Genomic DNA, 14800 nt, shown 5'->3' with positions numbered 1-14800 from the left:
TTCCACAGACAAAACGCAGGCAGAGGACATGGCCTAATCCTTTTAAAGTATGAGGAAGAGTAAAAGTTCTGAGCAGTAAGAAAGAGCTTTTGGCCAGGGAATTCCAGACTTTCTTGGTAAGACCCTATCTTTCATTGTACCCCCAACTCTTAGACTTCCATTCCTACCCTCACAAGTGTACTATGTATTTGGTGTCTAGCAAGATTATCAATCATTCCCAATCATTTTGATTCTCATAAGGACTTCTATACCATTTTATTTGATCTCATTTCCCACCTGTCCACATTCTTTACACCCTTTTACCTCTGGAACTCAGCGTCAGCAGCAAAACCCTCAAGTTCTGGACTTCTCTCAATACTATTTACTCAAGCTTTGTGATCTAATGGAAACTTACAACTCTCCTAAGAGATTCTGTCATAAAGTGTTTTCCTTACTTCTTTTGCTGCTTTCAGATTATTATCTCTACCTCTGTCTAGGAAAAAAAAAACAAAGCAAAAAAGAAAAAAACAACAAGGTTTGAATGTCATGACATCAGAAAGTATACTATCCATTGCTCACTGCAATCAACTCCTCATTTACCTCTCTTCATACTCTAAAGATTTATAGTCTTGGCTGTTGTTTTTTCCAACAATACTCTTGTCATAATTCTTAATGGTTTCAATATTTGCATACTGATATCTAGCCCTGTTAGTTTCTTGTTCTCTCTTATTGTCTTGTCTTCCAATTTCCTCAGATACTCATTCCCGTTGTCATATTCTATAATAGATGTTGTCTTTACCAATAACCTTAATAATTTTCTAAACACACTCTCCTATTATTTCCCAAATCATAAACTCTATCCTTGGCATTCCTTGTCTTTTAACACCAATGAAATCTGCAATCTACTGTTTTTATCACCTTTATGCTGACCATCACTACTTATATGCCTCACTTATTTCCTTATCTATAAATATCTTGACCATCATTGCTCTTTGAATATGCCTCTCCTCTCACCGTCTTCCTTTTTTATAGATCCCACCCTGGAAAAAATGTCACATTGGCCAAAACCTTGTATCTATCTGCTCCAAGCTTCTTCCTAGATAAATGAATATGACTGGAAGAAAAATAAAATCATCTGTCTGGTCTTACTTTAAATGTAAATGCTTGTGGCTTTTTAAGCACACTGTATTTCCTTAGTCATTTCATTCTCTCATTCTAATCATTACGCATTTCTTATCTTTAATCCAACCTCCAACTCCTCCATTCCCATCCACACTCAGCTTCCTATTTGCCAGGTAAAAGAAAAACAACAAAGAACATGTTCCCAAGCTTCCGTCATTATACCTGAATCCTGCATATGGAATATTCACATCCACATCACTCACCACCATCTAATATACTACATATCACCTTTATGTATTTTGTTTATTGTATATTCTTTGCTCCTTTTCTGTCATTATAAATTTCAAGTGGGAAATGTTTTTTGTCTTTGTTATTCATCACTGTGCCTATAGTATCTACAACAATATTTGCTAGGGAAAGTGCAATAAATATTGTGTGCATGTATATGTGTATGTATATATGGAAAAATAATTTTCCCTCTACCATACAGCTGAACCCTCCATACCAAAAAACTAATATATAGATTAATAGAAGAAAAACAAATAGATATGTATAGATATCCAACTGAGTAACTCTCCAAAATAGCCCAACTCACCATCTTAAATACTATTTTCAGCTAAGGAACGAAGAAAGATATTGGGTTTGAGAGGTGGAAAAAGACCAGTTATGGGAATTACCAGGAAAATCAAGGTAAAGAAGGGTAAAATTGTTTTGGAGATATGAATCTGTGCCTCTTCATTGATAAGAATTTCTAGAGATTCTAGTGATTCTCTCCTCCCTGGTACAAAGAAGGTAAGGTACCCTTACAAGTGGAGATTTCTCTTTTCAATGCAAATTTATCTTACAAAAGGGTACCTTCTACTCAGCTTTCAGAGCTTCTGTGTCCGCTATTTTTAAAAAATAATCACCCTAAAATGAAAGAGGTATATTTTCGGGTGACAAATTCTGCCTCCTTTTCACATTATGTACACACATTTTATTTAAATGATTTCATGAGATAGATCTTACAACCTTCCTTTTAAAAATGATGAAACTGAGGTATAAACAGTTGAAGGTACTTTCTAAGGACCACTGATCAATCCACTGGTGGAACCAGGCTTCCAGCCCATGTCATTCTAAACCCAAAGCTAAATGTGTGTCAATTTAAATCCAAAATATTAGTTCTAAGTGTTTGTGCCCCAGAATATTTTTCCATATTTATCTCACTCTACCTTCTTATGCAGGCTTCTTAGGCAGTGCTAGTAGCAAAGAACCCTGCCAATGCAAGAGACCTAAGAGACGTAACCCTGGGCTTCCTGCTGGCTCAAACAGTAAAGAATCTGCCTGCAATGCAGGAGACCTGGGTTCAATCCCTGGGTCAGGAAGATCCACTGGAGAAGGAAATGGCAACCCCCTCCAGTAGTCTTGCCTAGAGAATTCCATGAAGAGAGGAGCCTGGCAGGTTACAGTCCATGGGATCCCAAAGAGTTGGACATGACTGAGTAGCTAACTTCTTTTCTTTCTTTCCTTCTAAGAGACATAAGTGTGATCCTTGGGTTGGGAAGATCCCTTGAAGGAGGTCAGGGCAGGACAGATGTGCCTGGTGGGCTACAAAGGTGCCTGATGGGCCATAGGGTCTCAAAGAGTCGGACACAATTGAAGTGATTAGCCCTCACGCAGGCACACACCTTCTCACTCATGCCTTAGACTCATCCATCAACCTAGAAAACTTCCTGCCCTTCAACATGCCTTAGGATAGGCCAGCCTAGTCAATCGTGTGAATAGGTGTCCTGTTTCAGCATCTGGGAAATGTTCTGCTTTCTGGCTGTTGAAATTGTATTTATTCTTCAGGACATATGTAGAATACTTCCTCTCTCTCTCTCTCTCTCTCTGTGTCTTTCAAATTTCTCTCAACTGAATTTTATCTCCCCATAACTCTCAACAATATCACTGTCTACCTTAGAACACATATTTGAAGTACAAAGCAGAGAAAGATATCCATCTTATCTGTTTCAACTTCCTCCAGACACTCTAGCAGATCACCAGCTCCTTGCAGTGCTTATTCATTTTTATATCTCAGTACAGCAACACCGCTGGATGCTTTTCATCTGATAATTATAGTTGAATAGTTGCTGCCAAATGTTGTTCCAAGACATTACATATGTTAATTAATTCAATCTCCATAAATCTGTGACAATAGTTACTATCATTACCCAAAATTTTCACATTGCAAATTGAAGTACAGAGGACTGACAAGAAGTTTCTCGTCTGGGAGTATGAGGTCAAAAATCTCATAGTCAATGATTATTTGAGCTGGAATTTGTACTGAGGCAACCTGGTTCCATAGGACTTGTACTTTTTAAACCATGAAAAGATACTATCTTTTGGCTAGTGATTGGTAAATTTACCATAAATGTTCGTTGAATCCAATAGGCTCAATAATAGCGTCTTAAAAATATTGTAAAAACACAAGGATACTAAAAGAATGGGTGTCATCTTGTGGTATCTTTACCTGGCCTTCCATGGCAAAATTAGGTCATTGTAATTACAAGCTTTATATATATTAATATTAGGAGTGATCAAAACAGGCTCATTAAGGCTAATTGCATTGAATTAAGGTAGAATTTGCATTGTATGTCAAGTGATAAAACATTGCATGCACCAGACAAGCTAAGTTTTTTTAAAGTATGCTTCCAAGATCAAGCAGAAGACTTGATCACACAGAAATAAACTGAAAGTCTATGTAGAGTCTCAAATTGGTCCAGCAAAAGGAAGAAAACATCTGAAATTTCAGTTGCATGATTATTTGCGTAAATTGATATGAAACTTGCTTTTCACAGTCTTTCCTCATTCTGGCTGGCCTCAGGAAGGAAAAAGTATTACCATTTTGGGGGGGGGGGGGCGGGGAGGAATTTTTCTCTACTTTTCTAGGTTCAACTGGCTGACCTAAGGATTAAATTGATATGAGACAGATTAACAGAACAATATGAAATAAAATTTTAATCACATGTGTATATGGGAGAGACCCAGGAAAACTGAGTAATTTACCAAAATGACAGAAGACTTCATCTTAAATATCATCTTTAACTAAAAGCAAAACAAAACAAAAACGATGCTGGGAGCAGTGGTTTGGAACTCCAAAGGGAAGAAAAGCAATTCATATGGAGGTAGAAAAGCAAATGTTTGGTGAGCAGAGGTTTGATGTGCCCTGCAGAAACAAGGGGACACAGAGCAGACTCTGATCTTTAGATCCTGTCTAGAGTTTCCCTGGCGTTCTCTGGTGGCTCATTGGTAAAGAATCTGCCAATGCAGGAGACACAGATCAGGAAGAGCCTGTGAAGAAAGAAATGACAACCCACTCCAGTATTCTTGCCTGGAAAAATCCCATGGATGGAGGAGCCTGGTAGGCTGCAGTCCATGGGGTCACTAAGGGTTGGACATGACTGAGCAACTTCACTTTCACTTTTCACTTTCATGCATTGGAGGAGGAAATGGCAACCCACTCCAGTGTTCTTTCCTGGAGAATCCCAGGGACTGGGGAGCCTGGTGTGCTACCATCTATGGGGTCTCACAGAATTGGACATGACTGAAGCGACTTAGCAGCAGCAGAAGCAGCAGAATTTCCCCAGGGTTCTCTGGTGGCTCACTGGTAAAGAATCTGCCAACGCAGGAGACACAGATCAGGAGGAGCCCCTGAAGAAAGAAATGACAACCCACTCCAGTATTTTTGCCTGGAAAAATCCCGTGGACAGAGGAACCTGGCGGGCTACAATCAAGGAGGCAGTGAAAGAGTTGGACATGACTTAGAAACTAAACAATAACAAGAGTTTACCTAAGCCCCAAAGTCATATTCTTTGAGGTTATCTCTGGTGCTGGTTCTATTCCAGGAATATGCCCTCTGTAGAAATTATTTTAGGCAATTATGGAGAAGATCAAAGTTTCTTCCTGAGTCTTTTGGAACTTGATCATTTTTTTTTTAATAATTCACGTGCCAAAGAGAAGTTTTAGGGTGGCAAGTTTTGCTCTCCAACAACGTACTCCCTCCACACTTAACACAGAAGTGCTGAGATTTATATTTTTGAACTGCAGAGAACGAAAAACAAAAATAAGATAGATGAAATGTGGGTAGAAACTGAATTTTTAAAAAAGGAAAAAGTAGATATCATTTAAAAACTACCTACATAGCTGTTTTCAAAGAAAGTATGCTAAAGAGCCAGTTTCAAAATATCCCCATAAAGATATATTTTTAGTGTGTCACTGAGAAGAATTTTCCTTTTTTTATTTATGTTAAACTTTGGTTTTTAAAAAGTAATTTAGGTGATATTTATGTACTGTGAGTATTCCTTTGATCCAAAACAAAATAGTTCTGTTTAATATCACAATGAAATAAGTATTTATCATTTTAATCTAATCCTTGATAACTTTTTATTTTCTTAATTTATTTAAAAAACAAGGAGGAAATGAATATATTTTTCAAAAACTGACTATGGTCATTAAGTCTAATAAGAGTCAATTCATTAGGTTTTGTAAATGATATATATTTCATATATTCCAGAAACATGCTTGATGTAAAATGAGTTCCCCTAGTATATCTGCATGTCCTTCCATCTCTACTGTTTAGCTATTACCTCTCAGGTCATTCGTTTTGCCTGTTTTCTTAGCCACTTCAAATAGTCCAAGAGTAAATTTTTACAATCTTTGTTAAACACAAACAATACACACTGAAGATTTTGATGACCAGGCCTTCTGTAATGATGTGGCCCTTCACATCTGATGATTGGAAAGCAATCTCCAAATCTTACACATTAACCTTTTAAAAGATATAAGCCATTCCAGAATAGCCAAATATATAAATCCAGGGTGTACTCTGAGTTTCAAGGAAAAGTGACTCTCTTTAAAGACATTATTTCCTTTAATATGATGTCAGTAGCCCTTCAAAACTCTCCCTTCATCTCCGTGAACACTACTTTCACTATTTATATAATCACTTATGAATATTTTTTGTCGTTGTTCAGTCGCTAAGTCCTGTCTGACTCTCTGCAATCCCAGGGACCTCAGCACGCAGGCTCCCCTGTCCTTCACTATCTCCAGGAGTTTGCTTAAATACACAGTCAGTGATGCTATCTCACCATCTCATCCTCTGCTGCCCCCTTCTCCTTTTGCCTTCAATCTTTCCCTCTATCAGAATCTTTTTCAGTGAGTTGGTTCTTCGCATCAAGTGGCCAAAGTGCTGGAGCTTCAGCTTCAGCGTCAGTTCTTCCAATGAATATTCAGGGTTGATTTCCTTGTGAATATACTCTGGAGCAAACTGAGAGGAATCCCTATTTCCTCCCCCTGGAGTCCTGACACAGTAAAAATAAATAGAAGTAACACAGAAAATTACTTGTCTTAGTCCTTGGATGTATGGTCTATATTAATACTTTTGATGAGTTCCAGAGTTAACAACTAAGCAGAATATTTTATATAAACATATCCTTCAGTACCTGCAGGAGGATGAGCTCTGAGACCCGCCATGGATACCAAAATCCCTGGGTGTTCACATCCCACAGTCGGTTGTATCTGTAAGTTTTACATACTCAGATTCAACTAACAAACACGATTGGTTATACCCACGGATACAGAGCTGGAGGAGTTGGGGAGCTGGCTGTATTAAAACTTTTCTTTATACAGTTAATTGTTGAACAACATGTATTTGAGCTGCATGGGTCCATTTACATGCACATTTTTTTTTACCCAATAGTAAATATCATAGTACTACACATTCATGGCTGGATCCATGGTTATAGAGAGCCACAGATGCCACAGAACAGCATGTAAGAGGTGGCCAACTCTAAGCTATAACTGAATTTTCACTGTATGGAGGGTCTGGTCAGTGCCCCTATCCCCACAGTGTTCAAGGATCAACTGTAATCTATGGACAGTGTTATTTTTACCTTGATATTGTTTTATTGTCTGTTTGTAGAGTCTGCATTTAATGCCTTAAGCAAGAGTTTGATAACACAAAAAGTACCCCAAATTTTCTTCAGTAAGAAATGATTCCTTTGAAAATCATTCTGAAGTATTTACTTGAAGTTAAACTTTTATGTGATATTTTTCACTGATACTGCTTACTTTACTTCAAGCAATATTCTAAGCATTTTAATAGTTCATCTTATTTAATTCTCATCCTTGATAGATCAGTTGGTAAGGAATCTGCCTGCAATGCAAGAGATCCCGGTTTGATCCCTGGGTCGGGAAGATTCCTGGAGAAGTGATAGGCTGCCCACTCTGGTATTCTTGGGCTTCCCTTGTGGCTCAGCTGGTAAAGAATCCACCCGCAATGGAGGAGTCTTGGCTTGGGAAGATCCCCTGGAGGAGGGAAAGGCTACCGACTCCAATATTCTGGCCTGGAGAATTCCATGGACTGTATAGTCCATGGGGTCGCACAGAGTCGGGAATGACTGCTGCTGCTGCTGCTAAGTCGCTTCAGTCGTGTCTGACTCTGTGCGGCCCCATAGATGGCAGCCCACCAGGCTTCCCCATCCCTGGGATTCTCCAGGCAAGAACACTGGAGTGGCCATTTCCTTCGCCAATGCATGAAAGTGAAAAGTGAAAGTGAAGTCGCTCAGTCGTGTCCGACTCTTAGCAACCCCATGGACTGTAGCCTACCAGGCTCCTCTGTCCATGGGATTTTCCAGGCAAGAGTGGGGTGCCATTGCCTTTTCCAGGGCACAACTGAGCAACCTTCAAAAAGAAAAATAAATAAATTCTCATAATTTCTAAAACATAGGAAAATTATTGTCTCCATTTTAGAAATGGCAACACTAAGACAGACTCAAATTTAGTCAATTGTTCAAGATCATGCTAGTGAGTGGAAAAGCCGAGATTTTCACACAGGGTATTATTTTAGACATTTTAGAAGGCTCTTAAATATTGTGGACAATGCATGTAATCATGAGGTAGTGCCACCCCTCCTCCCCACTCTAAGAATATAGTTTTTCTGTAAGCAGGTATGGTAGGGGTTCCCCAGAGAAAAGAACCAGGTATGGCTTTCTTGACAGAAGAAATGCTACTTTTGGCCTAAGCTGTTTTGTGACCTAAGCCTGGTGTCAGAACGCTTGCCCTTGAACAGGTCTTAATAATAAGGAACTTGAGAACAAACTGTTATGAAGCTAGAGAATTAACAACAGCAGAGATAACAAATCAGTTGTAAAAACTCTCTTGTCTGTAGTAAAGTCTAGCTTGAAACACTTTCTTGAGCAGTTCTGTAGAAGTCAAACACACCTGGCAATCAACCATCAAACCAACTAGAATCTAAAAAATGATGACATTAATGTCTTCTGACCCTCGTGACTTCAATCAACTAAGACTTGGAGTCTGCCAGCCTCTCACACCCCTTTATGAATGTGCATGTACCCTTAACTTACAACTTCCCCAATTTTGCCACTTCAGGAGACACTACTTAAGGAAAGAGCCCCAATGTTCTCCTTACTTGTTCCAATTAATAAAATTCTTTCTTCTCCAGGTCTGATCTTTGGCTTGGTTCTGTCTTTTGACTGGACACTCACCAAGAGGTGAACCCAGTTTTTCTGGTAACATTTCCATTTAATCAAAAAATGTATTTGTGACAAAAATTATGTAAATTATTATAATTAAAGGTGACAAGAACAATGCAATTTTATATTGAAGACAACTTTGAGAAGATTTTATATTAAAAAAGTAGGCACTATTGGTGCTGAAAGCTCAGCTTCTGTCCGCCGATACCAAATCGAATCTGAGAGACAGAGTTTTGGGTGAAGTAGAAAAGAATAGCTTTATTGCTTTGCCAGGCAAAGGGGACACAGCAGACTCCTGCCCCTAGAATCTGTGTCCCAACTCAGGAGGACTTGATGAGGAGTTTTGTATTGGGCTTCCCTGGTGGCTCAGATGGTAAAGATTCTGCCTGCCAATAGAGGAGAACCAGGTTTGATACCTGGGTTGGGAAGATACCCTGACAAGAAAATAGCAACCCACTTCAATATGCTTGCCTAGAGAATCCCATGGACAGAGGAGCCTGGTGGGCTACATGGGGTCACAAACAGCTGGACATAACTGAGTGACTAAACACGGCACAGCACAGCATAATCCTTGTAAAATACCTGAGAATTACTGATTATTCGTCATCCCTATGGTAGGGATGAGGATACTTCACTTTATAGCAATAGTTGAAGAGTGGGGTTGCTGATAAGATTAGGGTGTGTTCAGGGACTTCACTCCTCTAATCTGGTCTCAGGTAATTCTCTTGATGAGCTTCTCTGTGCAAGAGCATTCCCTTTTCTCCACACCCTCTCCTGCATTTAGTTTTTGTAGACTTTTTATGATGGCTATTCTGACTGGTGTGAGGTGATATCTCATTGTAGTTTTGATTTGCATTTCTCTAATAATGAGTGATGTTGAGCATCTTTTCATGTGTTTGTTAGCCATCTGTATATCTTCTCTGGAAAAATGTCTGTTTAGGTTTTTTGCCCTCTTTTTGATTGGGTTGTTTGTTTTTCTGGTATTGAGTTGTATGAGCTGCTGGTACATTTTGGAAATTAATCCGTTGTCATTTTTTTTTCATTTGCTATTATTTTCTCCCATTCTGACGGTTGTCTTTTCACTTTGTTTATAGTTTCCTTCGCTGTGAAAAAGCTTTTCGGCTTAATTAGGTCCCAATTGTTTATTTTTGCTTTATTTCCATCACTCTAGGTTGTGCGTCATAGAGGATCTTGGTTCGGTTTATGTCATTGAGTGTTCTGCCTATGTTTTCCTATAAGAATTTTATTGTTTCTAATCTTCTGTTTAGGTCTTAAATCCATTTTTATTTTATTTTTTGTGTATGGTATTAGGAGGTGTTCTAATTTCAGTCTTTTACACGTAACTGACCTGTTTTTACAGCACCAATTGTATGTTTTTACTTTCTTTGTCAAAGAAAAGATGGCCATAGATGGCTCAATTTATCTCTGTTCTTTCCCTGGTTTTGGTGTCAGGGTGATGGTGGCCTCATTAAATGAGTTTGGAAGTGCTCCTTCCTCTGAAATTTTTTGAGAGTTTTAGGATAGGCATTAGCTCTTCTCTAAATGTTTGACAGAATTCACCTGTGAAGCCATCTGGCTCTGGACTTTTGTTTTTTGGGAGATTTTTGATCATGGTTTCTATTTCAGTGCTTGTAATTAGGTTGTTCATAATTTCTTTCTTCCTAGTTCAATCTTGGAAAATTGAACTTTTCTAAGAATCTGTCCATTTCTTTCAGGTTGTCCATTTTATTGCCATATAGTTGCTCGTGATAGTCTCTTATATTCCTTTGTATTTCTGCATTGTCTGTTGTAACCTCTCCTTTTTCTAATTTTGTTGATTTAATTCTTCTCTTCTACTTGATTAGTCTGGATAAAGGTTTGTCAATTTTATTTTCTCAAAGAACAAGCTTTTAGTTTGATTAATCTTTACCATTGTTTCTTTAATTTCTTTCTGCTCTGATCTTTATGATTTATTTCCTTCTGCTAGCTTGGGGGGGTTTTGTTCTTCTTTTTCCAGTTGTTTTAGATGTAAGGTTAGGTTGTCTATGTGATGTTTTTCTTATTTCTTGAGTTAGGATTGTATTGTTATAAACTTTCCTCTTAGAACTGCTCTTGCTACATCTTGTAGGTAGGTTTTGAGTTGTTGTGTCTTCGTGGTCATTTGTTTCTAGGATTCTTTTCATTTTCCTTTTGATTTCTTCAGTAATCTATTCATTATTTAGAAATATTGTTTAATCTCCATGTGTTTGTGTTTTTTACAGTTATTTTCCTATAATTGACATCTAATCTCATAGTGTTGTGGTCAGAAAAGATGCTTGATACAATTTCAATTTTCTTAAATTTACTGAGGTTTGATTTGTGATCTAAGATGTGATCTATGTGTGAGAATGTTCCATATGCACTTGAGAAGAAAGTGCATTCTTCTGCATTTGTATGGAATGTCCTGAAGATATCAATGAGATCCATCTAGTCTAATGTATAATTTAAGGCTTGTATTTTCTTATTAATTTTATGTTTTGATGATCTGTCCATTGGTGTAAGTGGGGAGTTAAAGTCTCCTACTATTATTGTGTTACTGTCAATTTCTCCTTTTATGTCTATTAGTGTTTGTTTTATGTATTGAGGTGCCCCTGTGTTGCATGCATAGATATTTACAATTGTTATGTCTTCCTCTTGTATTGGTCTCTTGATCATTACATAGTGTCCTTCATTATCTCTTGTAATATTCTTTATTTTAAGGTCTAGTTTGTCTGAAGTGAGGATTGGTACTCCAGTTTTCTTTTGCTTCCCATTTGCATGGAATATATTTTTCCATCCTCTCACTTTCAGTCTATATGTGTCTTTAGGTCTGAAGTGGGTTTCTTGCAGACAGCATATATATGGGTCTTGTTTTTGTATCCATTCAGCCACTCTGTGTCTTTTGGTTGGAGTATTTAATCCATTTACATTTAAAACAATTATTGATATATGTGTTTGTACTGACATTAAGAGAATTTTAAGAAATATTTTTCTTTTTTTTTTGTTTTGGTAGATCTTTTTCTTCTCTTAAATTTCCTGACTACATAAATCCCTTTAACATTTGTTGTAGGGCTGGCTTGGTGGTAAAAAATTCTTTTAATTTTTGCTTGTCTGTAAAGTTTTTTATTTCTCCATCATTTTTGAATAAGATCCTTGCCAGGCAATCTTGGTTGTAGATTTTTCCCTTTCATTATTTTAAATTCTGGCCTGCAGAGTTTCTGCTAAAAGATCAGCTGTTAAACGTATGGAGTTTCTCTTGTATGTTACTTGTTGCTTTCCCCTTACTGCTTTTAATAATCTTTCTTTGTGTTTAATCTTTGTTAATTTGATTATTACGTGTCTTGGTATATTTCTCCTTGGATTTGTCCTGTATGGGACTCTATGTGCTTCTTGCACTTGATTGACTCTTTCCTTTTCTATGTTGGGAAAATTTCCAGCTATAATTTCTACAAAAATTTTCTCATACCCTTTCTTTTTCTCTTCTTTTGGGACCTCTATAATTCAAATGTTGGTGCATTTAATATTGTCCCAGAGGTCTCTGAGACTATCCTGTTGTTTTTTTTTTTTTTATTCCTTTTACTTTATCCTGTTATTCAACAATTATTTCCACCATTCTATCTTCCAGCTCTCTTATCCGTTCTTCTGCCTCAGATGGTCTGCTACTGATTCCTTCTAGAGCATTTTGAATTTCAGTAATTGTGTTGCTTGTCTCTGTATGCTTATTTTTTGTATTTCTTCTAGGTCTTTGTTAATTGATTCTGGCATTCTCTCCATTTTATTTTTGAGATTTAGGATCACCTTTACTATTATTATTCTGAATTCTTTTTCAGGTAGTTTGCCTATTTCCTCTTCACTTATTTGGATTTGTGTTTTTCTAGGTTGTTCCTTCATTTCTGCAGTATTTCTCTGCCTTTTCTTTTTTTTTTTCTTTTTAAACTTACTGTGTTTGAGGCCTCCTTTTCCTTGGCTTTGAGGTTGAATTATTTGTTCCTTTTGGTTTCTGCCCTTATAAGTGTGTTCCAGTGGTTTGTGTAAGCTTTATGTAGGGCGTGTCTCATGCTTGAGTTCTGGTGAGACGAGGTGAGGTTTTTTTCCCCTCTGAAGGCCAGGGCTGAGTGTGGTGGTACTCCCATCTGTGGATGACTGGGTTTGTATTTCTGTTTTGTTTGCGGTTTGGCTGAGGTGCCCTGCTCCGGGTGCTGCTGGCAGTTGGATGATGCTGGGTCTTGTGTACAAGTGGTCACCTTTGTGGGGGTTCTCACTGATACTCCCTAGGTGAGGAGTTCTTTGGTAGTCTAGGGTCTTGGAGTCAGTGCTCCCACTCCAAAGGCTCAGGGCTTGATCTCTGGCTGGGAATGGGATTTCTACAGGTGGTTTGTTATGGCATTAAATGGAATTAAAGTAAATACGCAAACATGAGAAACAAAAGATATACCCAAACAAATGGCAATTACAAAATCAGGCAAATGATAACTAAAATAATGGAATATACACACATACATATACACCCATAAGCAAACCCAAAACAGTACAAAAGTAACAATGTACAATAAATAGTTTGATCCAGCAAATAAATGAACTCCAAAATTATATCCACCAGTTAAGAACAAAACTAACTAAAACACAAACTGAAAAGCAACAATAGAGCCAAGTGCCAACTGGACAATAAAGCAATGAAATCAAAATAAACTAAGAAATATGGTGAAAAAAGAAAGAATAGAAATGCAAAGTTAAATAGAAGTAGATAGAAAATTTATATATATATTAAATGTTAACTACAATGGGAAAGGAACAATAGGAAAAGCAAACAAAGGAATAAATGTAGAAAAAATCATAATAAATTTACAAAATTTAAAATTTACATTAAAAAGAGAAAAGAAAAAGAAAGAAAAAGGAAAACCCTATGGATCCTCAAGTATGAGTAAAAAAAAATTCACACAAGCTTAAATAGATTCAATAGTACTAATAAAATCGAGGACTACAACAACAGCGGGGCGGGGGGAGGGGGGTGGAGTAAAAGAATAAAAAAAAAAAAAATCCAGAAACAGCTACATACCAAGTCAACATATAAGAATAATAACTGTTTTTCTTGAGTCTCTGCTGTTAATGTCCTTTCCCTTGCTGGGAGTCACAGTCCACGTCACCTCCCTAGGATGCCCTGCAACCCTGGCCTGGTCTCTGGACCTGCTGTGGGGGCAGCTCAGACTCTAATCTGGTCCTCCCGCTGTGTGTCCTTGCCCCCAGCGTCCACAGCAGTCAGAACTAGTGTGTTTTCTTTTACGAGAGTTCTCATTGTCCTTTAATGTATTCCATAGACATGGAGTCTGCCTACTTGATCATATGGATTTGATTTGCTGCTTCTAGGCCTGGTGGGAAGGTTTTGGGTCATCTTTCTTAGCCACACTGCCTCTGGGTTTCAACTGTGGTTTTATCTCTACCTCTGCATGTGGGTCTTCCCTTGTGGCTTCCACTGAGCTTTCCTTGTGACTCAACTGGTAAAGAATCCATCTGCAATGTGGGGGACCTGGGTTTGATCCCTGGGTTGGGAAGATCCCCTGGAGAAGGGAAAGACTCCCCACTCCAGTATTCCGGCCTGGAGAATACCATGGACTGTAGAGTCCATGGGGTTGCAAAGAATCAGAAATGACTGAGCGAATTTCACTTATTTTCCTTAACCACACTGCCCCTGGGTTTCAGTTGTGCTTTTATCTCCACCTCTGCATGTGGGTCATCCACAGGAGTTTGTTCCTGAGGCTACCCTGGAGGACTTGGGTCTACCCTCCTGAGGGTCAGGTGTGGAGGTGGCACAGTTGCTTGGGTCGCAGGGGCCCTGACAGCACCAGGTATTCAGGGGAGCCAGCAGCTATAGCAGCTTGAAACAAGGTGCTCTGGAAGGGTATGGCCACCCACTCCAGTATTCTTGACAGAGAAGCCTGACAGGTCAGGCCACAGGATCACAAAGTCAGACACGGTGGAAGCGACCTCGCATGCACAGAGGCAGGATTTTTTCTATCCTCTGGCAGCTCTATCCCAGTGGGGATCATGCGTGGAGGAGCCTCGGTTGCTTGGATCACAGAGACCTTGGTAATGCCAGCTATTCAGGAGTGCTGGCCGCTTATTGTCCCTGGAGACTTGGTGCTAATAGTGCTTTTGCTATCCCGCGGCAGCTCTGCCCCGGTGAGGACGGA

General features: G+C 38.5%; 1 protein-coding gene across 1 annotated transcript in view; it reads left to right on the top strand.

The window, feature by feature from the left end:
- The window catches only part of CNTN5 (contactin 5), a 1555907-nt gene that overhangs the window by 867586 nt on the left and 673521 nt on the right, over positions 1 to 14800 (top strand). The window lies entirely within an intron of this gene.

The sequence above is a fragment of the Cervus canadensis genome, chromosome 11 (assembly GCF_019320065.1).
Source record: "Cervus canadensis isolate Bull #8, Minnesota chromosome 11, ASM1932006v1, whole genome shotgun sequence".
Classification (NCBI taxonomy): Eukaryota; Metazoa; Chordata; class Mammalia; order Artiodactyla; family Cervidae; genus Cervus; species Cervus canadensis.
The sequence above is the reverse complement of the archived record's forward strand: the minus strand, read 5'-3'. Positions and strand labels throughout refer to the sequence as shown.